This window comes from Rhinolophus sinicus, linkage group LG05 (genome assembly GCF_036562045.2).
Source record: "Rhinolophus sinicus isolate RSC01 linkage group LG05, ASM3656204v1, whole genome shotgun sequence".
NCBI classification, from domain to species: Eukaryota; Metazoa; Chordata; class Mammalia; order Chiroptera; family Rhinolophidae; genus Rhinolophus; species Rhinolophus sinicus.
This window is the reverse complement of record NC_133755.1, coordinates 170175788-170186540: the sequence shown is the minus strand read 5'-3', so window position 1 is coordinate 170186540 and position 10753 is coordinate 170175788. Positions and strand designations below refer to the sequence as shown.

General features: G+C 40.3%; 1 pseudogene; it reads left to right on the top strand.

The window, feature by feature from the left end:
- The first annotated feature begins 1313 nt into the window (after positions 1 to 1313).
- Positions 1314 to 2462, top strand: LOC109449312 (alpha-methylacyl-CoA racemase; annotated as a pseudogene).
- The last annotated feature ends 8291 nt before the right edge of the window (positions 2463 to 10753 follow it).

Genomic DNA, 10753 nt, shown 5'->3' with positions numbered 1-10753 from the left:
AACTAGCTTTAATGTCATGCGAATGTGCTGCTCTAAAAAGTGTTTTCTACATTTCTCCGTGATAGTGTTCTATTCTACCTGCAGTTCTGTGCTAGGCCCAAGAGTGAGTTCCATTGTGAACACATTTCATCTCTCCATCTTACAACAGGAGGTATTATTATCGTTAATTGGCAGGTGAACATATGCACAGAAATTAAGAATGCCCAAAGACACAGCACTGGGTAAGAGCAATGGAGGTTTCATGTCATCTATCTGACTAGAAAAGCGTTCCAAACCCTGATGCATACATCACTTCACATCTCACAAATCAGGGAGAGTCTTTCCAGACCTACTTAACAATAATGGTGGCTCTCAAGATGTAGAAGTTAGAGACAAAAGTTCAAAAAGAGGGACACTTCTCGAAGGATTTTTGCAAATTTGGCCAACTTTTTAACTGATATTTGCAATTACATCAGGTCCTCAAATAATGTTTCGTTACAATGTTGATCAGATGCTGTAGGAACTTAAGTCTTGTTTATATCATTAGTCTAAAGTAAAATTGCTTTGAGTACACGTCATTACACCCAGTTCCAAGAATGTTCGATGACATTAAATAAGGACTACTGTACTTTTTCTGTGTCTCCTTCAGTGTGGGAGAACTCATGTTCCTTTTTCTCTGTATATAAATGTTCCTTAACAAAACGTGCTTGTTTCCAGTCTGAGAGACAGCCTTTCCTCATCGTGCACAGGTGTGCTTAGGATAAAGTCATTAAACCAGTTCACCCTGAGTGTCCTGTAGAGAGAGGAACAGATATTTAGAGGTATAAATGCCATTCATAGGCTGATGTCACCCATATTTTTATGGTCAGCTAAGACTTCTCCTGTGAGTTCTGGCATCCTATGTCTACCAGGATACTTGACATCTTTACATGGATATTGCACATGTTCTCAAATTTAAGCTGTCCAATATGAAACTTGTAATTTCATTCTCCCGTCTCCATAGATATGATCCTTCCCATTTTTTCTCATTTCAGCAGATGATACCACCATACCCCGAGGAGACGGTAGGAGTTTTCATTAGAGAATGACATGATCAGCTTAATTTACTTATAGATACATCCCCTGTCCTACCTCCATTTAGTAATCATACTGAAGGAGCAGGTTTATAGAAACCAGTGGAACGTGGTAGACTGCCAAGTGTTAAAGACTTTTATTCACTCTCCATGGGTGGGGCTCTCATTTTTAGTGCCTCCCCAGACAGTCCTGACCTTACAGTTATAAAGAAAGCTTCAGCAGACTCCAGCTCTTCCCAGTTTTCTGTGTGTAAAGCAAACATGGCCTTGAGCACAGTGCGGGTAGTGGAGTTGGATGGCAGATATCCTTCTTCCTTCTGTGGCATGATTCTAGCTGACTTCGGAGCACAGGTGACTCGTGTGGTTTGGGACCATGAATATTTCCCAAACTTTGTGAATCGGGGTAAGAAGTCGCTGGCTCTAAACCTGAGAACTCCAGAAGGTGCCGTGGTCCTTGAGCAAATCTGTCTTCAGTCTGATGTGTTGATTGATCCTACACGCGAAGGGGCGCTGGGGAGAGGGAAGATTTTGCCAGAGGACATGTTACAGAAGAATCCGAGACTCATCTACGTGAAGTTTTCTGCTGGAATGGACTTATCCAGTAAGAATTCCCAAAGCAAAGGGCATGATATTAACTTTTTGGCTTTGTCTGGTGTGTTGTCCAAATTTGGCCGGAAAGATGAGATACCACAGGCACCCCCAAATTTGCAGGGTTCCACAATTGGAGGAGGAGTTCTTGGGGCCTTGGGCATTGTGATGGCTCTTTTTGAACGTGCCCAGTCTGGGAAAGGACAAACAGTTCATGTAAATTTGATAGAAGGTGCAGCTTATGCTAGTTCTGCGCTGTGGTACCTGCGGAATATGGACAATTATAACAAAGCAAGGGGAGAAAATCTACATGATGGTGGTGCGCCCTTCTATCAAACCTATCAGACGTCTGATGGGAAATTCATGGCCGTGGGGGCCTATGAACCCCACATCTACGAGAAATTTCTGAAGGGCCTCAGGCTCAATCCTTCAGAACTTCCCAAGCAGATGAGTTCGCCAGACTGGCCGAGGCTGAAGACACTCTTTGCAGACATATTTTCGAAGAAGACGCAAGCACAATGGTGTGAGATCTTTGCCGACCTGGATGCATGTGTGAGCCCTGTTCTGACATTTGATGATATTTCTCAGCTTTTGAAGAATAAGGGAAGCACTTCTTTTATCACGGATCAACAGGATGTGGTAGCTCCCATGCCAGTTCCATTTTTGTCCAAAACTCCAGCTTCTGTCCCTTCCACACGCATTGCGGTCCTAGGAGAACACTCTGAAGAAATACTCACCAAATATGGATTTAGGAAAGAAAAAATAGCCCAACTCCTCGATTTGGGAGTCATTAAAAGCAGTAAGGCAAAAGCTAATCTGTAATATTTAACTGGAACATACACTTTTTGGTTAAGTAATCTGGTGACTTTCTGTTGATGTGTATTATTCAGGGAAATCATGAGTGCAGTTGGAGAGAGTTCATTTCTATGTTAAGAAGAAACCTTACACTCTCCGAAAATTTAAAGAATAATAGCAGGTTTTAGTCGTTTGTCTTCTGTAATTTTTACAATAAGTTAAGGCTGTAGAGTGTGCGTATATTATCATTATTCTAATTGTAGTCCGCTCTGGTGCCATATGTGATAGGTGTTGTGCCTGAAGTAGTTTTAACATGTATTCTCATTCTAGAAATTGTCACAAGTTTCTACAGGATCATACTTCAAAAACAAAAATCACTTAACTCTATTTTCTTGGGTTTGCACTAGTGGGGGAAGAGGGAAATAAATGATTTAAAATTGAATCATTGTGTTTTAAATGATTTATTGATTTAAATTATTTAATTGTGTTTTTGGTTTAAAATTGAAGCAGTGTGTCTCATGGTGGGGTGGTATGGAAAGAAAACTGTTAGATGGTTGCACTTTAACAGGATGTAAATAGATATTCTTTAAGACCCAAAGTCCAGACAGTCATGCACCAGGAATTCTGTACTTTCACATATAATGAGCAATAGATAGTTTTCCCCTAAGTGGTCCCTTCTTTTTCTTTCTTTCTCTTTCTCTTTCAAACTCTTTCTTTCTTTATTTTCTTCCCTCCCTTCCTCCCTTTTCTCTCTGCTTTCCTTCCTTCCTTCTTTCCTTCCTTCTTTCCTTCCATCCTTCCTTCTTTCTCCTCCTTTCTCTCTTGGACCTTCCCTTTTTTTTAGGTTAGAATACTGAGTTTTCTACTGTTTAATGGGAACTTTTTGTCTGACATATATACTGGTCTCTTTTTCCCCTCAATTTGACATTTCCCTGTTAACTTTGTACAATCTTTCACTGTGCCTAAGTTTGAAATTTTTATGAAATCAATCCTGGAAGTATAAGAGTAACAAATTATTTAAATGAATGTGAACACAGGGGGAAAAAAAAAACAAAAGACTGAATGAAAATACACCTAAAGATTAGCAGTTGTTTTCCCTGGATAGAGAGATCATCACAATTTCCATTTTCTTCTTATTACTTGTTCTGTTGCCGAACTTGCTTGCAAGGAGTGCATATTTATTGAATATAAAATATAAATATAATAATAGAGTATAAATAATGCCCCAAAAGATGGCACCTGTTATCATTGGAATCTAGTGGAATCCTACAAAATAGTCGATAGTTTTCTTTCTCACACAGCCTGGTTTGGTCAGTTACTAAGCCCAGAGATGGGAGCAAGACCTGTTCTCCTTTGTGACATATTTCATGTGGCCCGTTTTGGCATTCTCTCTGAGGTGAGCTTTTCGTTGGAATGTTCCACCCCTGCCTACATTTGGACCACTCTCAAGCCCTTATTGTTACAAAGGATAGAAACAGATCAATGAAGAAATTTTACACAAAAAAGTATTAGATAATAAATAGCTGACAAAAAAATTTAGAAGGCTCACAAGGGATTCAGTTTGTCCCTTATGACTATTTCTGCTTCTCAGGCCCCTTATTACCTAAGTATGAACAGGGGTGGATGTTGGCGCTACCCAACCTTGTGTTTTATTGCAATAGTAGAAAATGAAGGGTTAGACTATTAGTATAGGGACAGAAGCAATAATCTTTAGCCTAGTAGTAAAACTGAATAGGACTTCTACAAATAGAGGGAAATATAGGGAAGAAATAATAACTTGCCTGAACCACACACACACACACACACACAAAGTGAAATAAAGAAAAGTCATAAAGCCAGAGGGAAGGATTAAAATTAAGTTTAGTGGTAGGTCCATTAAATGTGATTGGACTAAACTCCCCTAAGACAAGTATTATGTTTTTGTTTATAAAGACTACACATAAAGTTTTAGGAAAGAAAGAAAATAAAGGAATGAATAAAAAATATGTATCAAATATAAAACTTCCATTCCTAATTCCTTTTTATTTGAATCAAGTAAGGTGGAATTTATCGTTAAAAACTCCAAGGTCAAAGAGAAACGTTAGACTATTGTGCTGCAACTCTATCGCAGTAAATGTAAACATCTGGAAAGATGGATGCTTTTCTTTTCCTCCCTCCCTCTCTTCCTTCCTTCAGCTCTTTTTTTTTTTTTGTAATGACTACTCGTTTTATTGTTGAATATTCAAATCTTATTAAAAAATTAAGTACTGAGATGACCCAGGAAGGCAGTTTGAAATCAGCAGCTTAAAAGCAAAAACAATATTGTTCTGTAGGGTTAAGATTCTGATTAGATTCTTCATTAGAATCTAATTAGATTTGGTTACATTTATGCACAATTAAATTAAAAATTAAAATTGAAAGGTTATCCTTGTTAAGAACACAGAGTATAAAAAGTAATATGTCTTGCAAACAAGTATAATGGCACAAATGAAAACTAAAACAAAACCTCAATCTAAGAAAAGGCAAGAAAGGAGAAAAAAACATAAAAAGTAAGATGGTAGAAACAAAACAAATTCATTCATTCGACAATTATAGTATAAAGTGCCTACTAAAAGCCAGATACTGTTTTAGGAACCAGGAATAGAGCAGTAAATAAAACATAGAAAAATACCTGCCTTCATGAATCTTCTACACTAGTGGGAGTGAGGGGGAACCACAATAGACCAGATCAATAAATAAATCACATGGCATGTCTTATGATGATAAAGCACAAGACAAACAGGTGCAGTGAATATGTTAAGGATGGAAGAAGGCTTGTGAGAGACGGCCTCATTGAAAAAGCAACATTCAAAAAAATATAAGGGAGGTAAGGAATTGAACCATGTGGGCGTATGGCGAGAGAGCGTTCCAGACCGAGAAACAGCAAAGCAATATCCTTAGGCTAGCATATGCTAAATGAGGCCACATACAGCAATGGGGAGAGTAGGAAGAGGTGAGATTAGAGGTGACCCAGGAACCTATTACATAGGACCACCGGGGTCACTCAAAACACTTGACTTTTACTCTAAATAAAATGCGTAGTCTTGGAGAATTTTTTGAGTGGAGAAAGATGATCTATTTTTTTTTTTAAAGGGGATCTTTCTAGATGCTGTTTTATGAACCCAGATGAGAGGCAACTGCAACTTGATGAGTGAAGGTGGTGAGAAAGGCTGGAGAATCTGGAGAGCTTTTCAAGGCAGAACCTACAGCAGGATTTGCTGATAGATTCCACATACCATGTGAAAGAGCTGCGTCAAGGATGACTCTAATGCTCTTTGCCTGAACAGATATCTCAGAGGTGACAATAAATGTAAATACAGTAAACCTGCCAATAAGGCAGAAATTGTTGGCTTGGATTTTTTAAAAAATGCTCAGTATTATGCTGTTTACAACGGCATAGAAAATATGAGCAACCAGAAAGATTAAAACGAAAAGGATGAAAAAAGTTATGGGACTGTCATGCAGGGTCTCATTTCCTGTTCCCTGCACAAGAATGCGGGACATGGTGAGACCAAAAAGGAACAACAAGTGAGCCATAGATAGGGGAGTCATACCATTATATTCACGGTGGCGGCTGGGTTGGAGACACAGGAAACAGGATCCACACGATCCGCAATCCGCCAACCGCTTCTCTGCCAGCCAACAAATGCCCCAGCGTAGCCACGGCAGTTATATTAGTGGCTAATAGCTAACCGGTAACTGCTGATGGCCAACTAGTCACAGCTGATGACCATATACTACCTGAGCCAGCACCTTTCCATGTGAGACCGAGAGCCTGGAAACTGCTCTCTGAGGCTCTGTCCCAGACAAGTATCAAGAGACAGCAGCCATGGCTGTATTACTGCCAGACAAAGAGAATTTCACTCTCTTAATCTCTACTTCCTCTGTCTTTCTCTTAACACTTTGGCTATGGTGAATCATGTCTTCCCATGTGAAAACTCCAAGGTGAAAACTGTTTATTTTAGGGATAAGGAGGGCACACCCTCATTCAGATCCACCCACAACTTCTAACAGTCTCCAGTTGGTAATAAGCACTATGTAAAAATTCCATGTTAAATATTCTTTGCCTACTGATTTCTCCTCCATTATAAATGGCAATTAATGTGGCACGGATGGGGCTGTCCGTTTCTAAGGTGACACCAAGTAAAGTCGTTTGTTACGGCTACCAATTTTACCTTTTTCAAGGTGATACGATTCTCTGTGACAAGTTTAAAAAACCAAGGGATCATGTTTGGCTTCTCTTAAGTAAGATTCTTCTATGTAGAGCAGGACAGTGCTGCCAAACACATGCATTCCCTTTGGGTCAGCATTTCTGGGTTTGGTCAAAGCTGCAGGGAGCAGGCAACACCTGATCTGACAACCTGAGAAGTTTCTATGAAAGGAAAAAAGATGGAGACCACTGCAGACTGACACACTGGCCACAGCCAGCCAGCAACACATTCTCTCCCAACTCAATAGACCTTTTGAAGCTCACCTACCCTCAGGGATAATAATGACTCATTTCTCATAATTAGGATTCATTGCAATTACAAATTTATTTGTCACAGTTCCAAGTGCATAATAAATGCATTGGAAATGTTAGCTATTATTACCAAATAAATACGATCTTTGATAATTTGATTTTTGTTTTTTTTTCTGAGAGGCAATGAACTCGGTAAAAGTATTTGTTTAAAAATTGTTTTCTCCTCCATCAAAGAGTTGAGGCCCGAAGACTAGAAACACATAAAAGCAAAAACACTAGGACATAATCACCAATGGAAGAATTCAAGTAAACGAGAAGTTCCATGTTAATCAGTGAGAAGATAACACAAAAACTGAATTTTCTGCAACCTTTTCCAAATTACAATTTTTCAAAGTGAGGACAATCTGCTAAATACTGAAAATTAAAGATTATTTGAGCAGCAGAAATTAGTACAGTATCATATCATCATGAATGCTTATCTGAGATCCTTCCCCACCGTCTATACTCCCTGAATGACTTGTACCTACCAATTTCTGAATGCCCCACCTGCTTAACTTCTTGGCACCTTCCATTCCTGTTGACTGCACGAGAAGGTCCTTACCACAGCCAAAGCCTTCCTCACACACATTTCCTAGTCATCCGAAATTCGCCATTTATCCATTAGACAGTGCTCATTCTCAAGCTATGGCATTGATAAGAATCATGTGGGCAGTTTGTTAAATACAGATTCCCAGGCTTCCACTCTAGACACTGGATCTAGTAAACCATGATGGAGAACAGGACTCTGTTTTTTAACAGATTACCCAGGAGACTCTCATACAAGTGACCCAATGCACAGCCTTGGAGAAACACTGCTTTAAGAAGAGCGTACATCCATGCTACTCAAAGTGTGGGCCACAGACCAACAATATTTGCAGTATGTGTTGCTGGCTAGAAATACAGACTCTGAGGCCCCACCTGAGACTTTCAGAATCAGAATCTGCCTTGTGATGAGATCCCCAGGTGATTTGCGTGCACGTTGAAGTTTGAGAAGTGCTGATTAGATGACACAGAAGTATGTCGCCCTTATATTTATTTTAACAAGGGCTTTATCATCACTTTGAGGCTTTAATTAAATCTTAAAGTTCTTATTGAGAAATATTATATGTCGTCCACAATTCTCCGCTTACCTTCTCCAGAACATAAAGATTTTTTTTTACTGAGAGGATTTTATCCCTCCTTTTGCAAAATCATCTTGGGAAGTTGCTGGCTCACTAGGAGAAGAACATGCTATTTTGAATCCAATAGAATTTTCTTAAGGCTACGTGTTACAGATAAAGTACGTGCTCTCACTAAGTTCACACCTTTGATTTGTTGGCTGAAGCCAAGAAATTGGGGTCATCCCTTAAACAAGTAGCTCATCTCATCTGAGGAAATCAGGAAGTGCTTCTGGTGTCCAAGAGATACAGTGTCTCATCTACTGGGATGGGACTGAAACTGGCCAGGGGAAGCCACAGTATCTGTTTCAGGCAAGTTAGTGGGGGCGTTTAGGATAAAGCATTGAGTCTTCATCAGAAGACGTTACTCTAGCCATCAAGGATGTCTGCAGGACAGGAATCCAGGACACACCCATAGGGAATAAACACACGCTTATGAAAAAATAATTATTAATATTAATAGTGGGCTAGAACAGCCTACAGGCCAGCTCAAGCTCTGGCTTTTCTTTTGCTCATTTTTTCTTACTCACTGGAAATAGACTGAAGAGTATTTCTGGAAGAACATTTGTACCATCAGAAATAATCTGGAAGAATAAACAGAGCAGTTCAGATAATGAAAGAAACTAGAAAGACAATACAATGAAGTTTGACTTTTGTTCCAAAGGCATTATGAATACTTTCTGTGTATTTTAATCAGTTGGTAATTTTCTTAGAAATAAACGTTGATTTTGGCATTTTGCTCCTCTACCCATTTAGGGTTTCCAGGCAGGAATTCCTGCCCGTTCTCAGGAATTTTTTTCCCTTTCCCGTTCCCGAATACTGAGATATAAACTGTTTTCTGTTCTCCACGATGAATCGTTTCCACAAAGTGACGGCCGATACTACCAACCACCTGGGTTCAAGGAGTCTATTTTCCCAAATTCCCGACCAACTTTTCTCGGGATTCGGGAAAAGGAAAGTGAAAAAAATTCCTGAGAATGGGCAGAAATTCCCACCCGGAAACCCTAGCGATAAATAGGAAAAATCTCTAAGAGATACATTGTGAGTAGTATGTTTATTTCCCATTGTGGGTATTACTGGGTTCAAGGAGCCAATTTTCCCCGATTTCCCAACCGAGTTTTCTCGAGATTCGGGAACAGGAACGTGAAAAAAAATCCTGAGAACGAGAGGGAATTCCTGCCTGGAAACTCTAACCCCATTCTAAATTCTCCTCTCTCTCACCTAGCTTGTTATAGGAACACCCATGAAGCCATAATCCTGACAATGGAGGCTGCAAGGCTTAGAGACTGGTAATGTGGTGGGTCTGGGCCACCTACTCATGTAATGTACTTGAGCAGCTGATCTCAAATGTACCATTTCCATAAAGTGATATGATGTGTCCATCAGTGGACCAGACAATGCCAGCTCCTGGTCATTACTAGGACCCTGCTCTTTCCCATTGAAATCTCTGTATCCAACATGGATCCGTTTTCTACACAAATACAGTCATTGACCTTTTTTCTTATGAAATATGCAAATTTGGCTGGGAGGAGTAAACAGAATGTTCTTATGAGGAGGGAAGTCACAAAAGTAGTTCATTGAACTATGAGTTAATCATTGACAGGGTTATATCAGGCAGAGCCCCAACCTCGTGGCATGCTGGGAGCTCCAGGGAGGGAAAGAAACCATGCTCAGGGTAACAAAGAGTGAGGGCAGAATTGGGAGGAGTAGGTGATTGGGGAGTGGGAGGGAGGGAGGAACACTAACTGGAAGCAAAAGGCAGGGGGAGATGGTAAACTTGAATCTGGCTCATTTGGGGATAGTCATTCAAGTGGTTGAATCCAAGTCTTCTCTATTATAAATCCATTCCCTCTTTTGTACTCACATGAGTCTTAAATAATCTTAAGCATTACAAAATGTGTAATTTCTAAGTCAAACTTCTACATCGTTTTTCAAGGTAAGTAATTCTCGAAAAGGAAGTATGGAGCTGAGCTGGACAATCTTGAGCCAGGAGTCCTCAGACCACCAGGCAGGACTTGCAGTGAGTCACCTAATAGCTCTTGAGGGAGGAAGGAAATGGATTTAAAAACAGTCATCCTTATAGCCAACCCATACTCAAAAATGGGTCCTATGTAACTTTACTAACAATTGTCACCCCAATAAACTTTAACTTAAAAAAAATGGATTACTTCATTCCTAGGCTGAAGGGAACAATTTCCAGGAGATTTTTGGGGGGGCCTTATCAGCCAGCAATCTCTCCCATGAATGGGTCACAAATCTGGACTCTACCATACCTGGCTACTCCAAAAACAGGGAACCTGTTACTAGGGACATGTACATTCAGTGTGTATGGGGAAAGTCTCATGTCTCAACACACTTAAGTCTTCGGGGGCTGGAACTGGTCCTCAAATGAGCATTTAGTATAGGGGTGGGGGGAGTCCTTTGTGTCTAGGCAGCTGCAACCCCATTCTGCGCGCGCGCGCGCACGCGCGCGCACACACACACACACACACACACACACACACATACACACACACCTTCCTCCCTACCTCGGTTGTGCTTGCCAAAGCTATAGGTTTAGGTTTCATTCTGTGTGGGGACAGAGCCCCAGAGAGCAGTTTCCAGCCTCTCGGTCTCACGTGGAAGGGTGCTGGCTCAGGTAG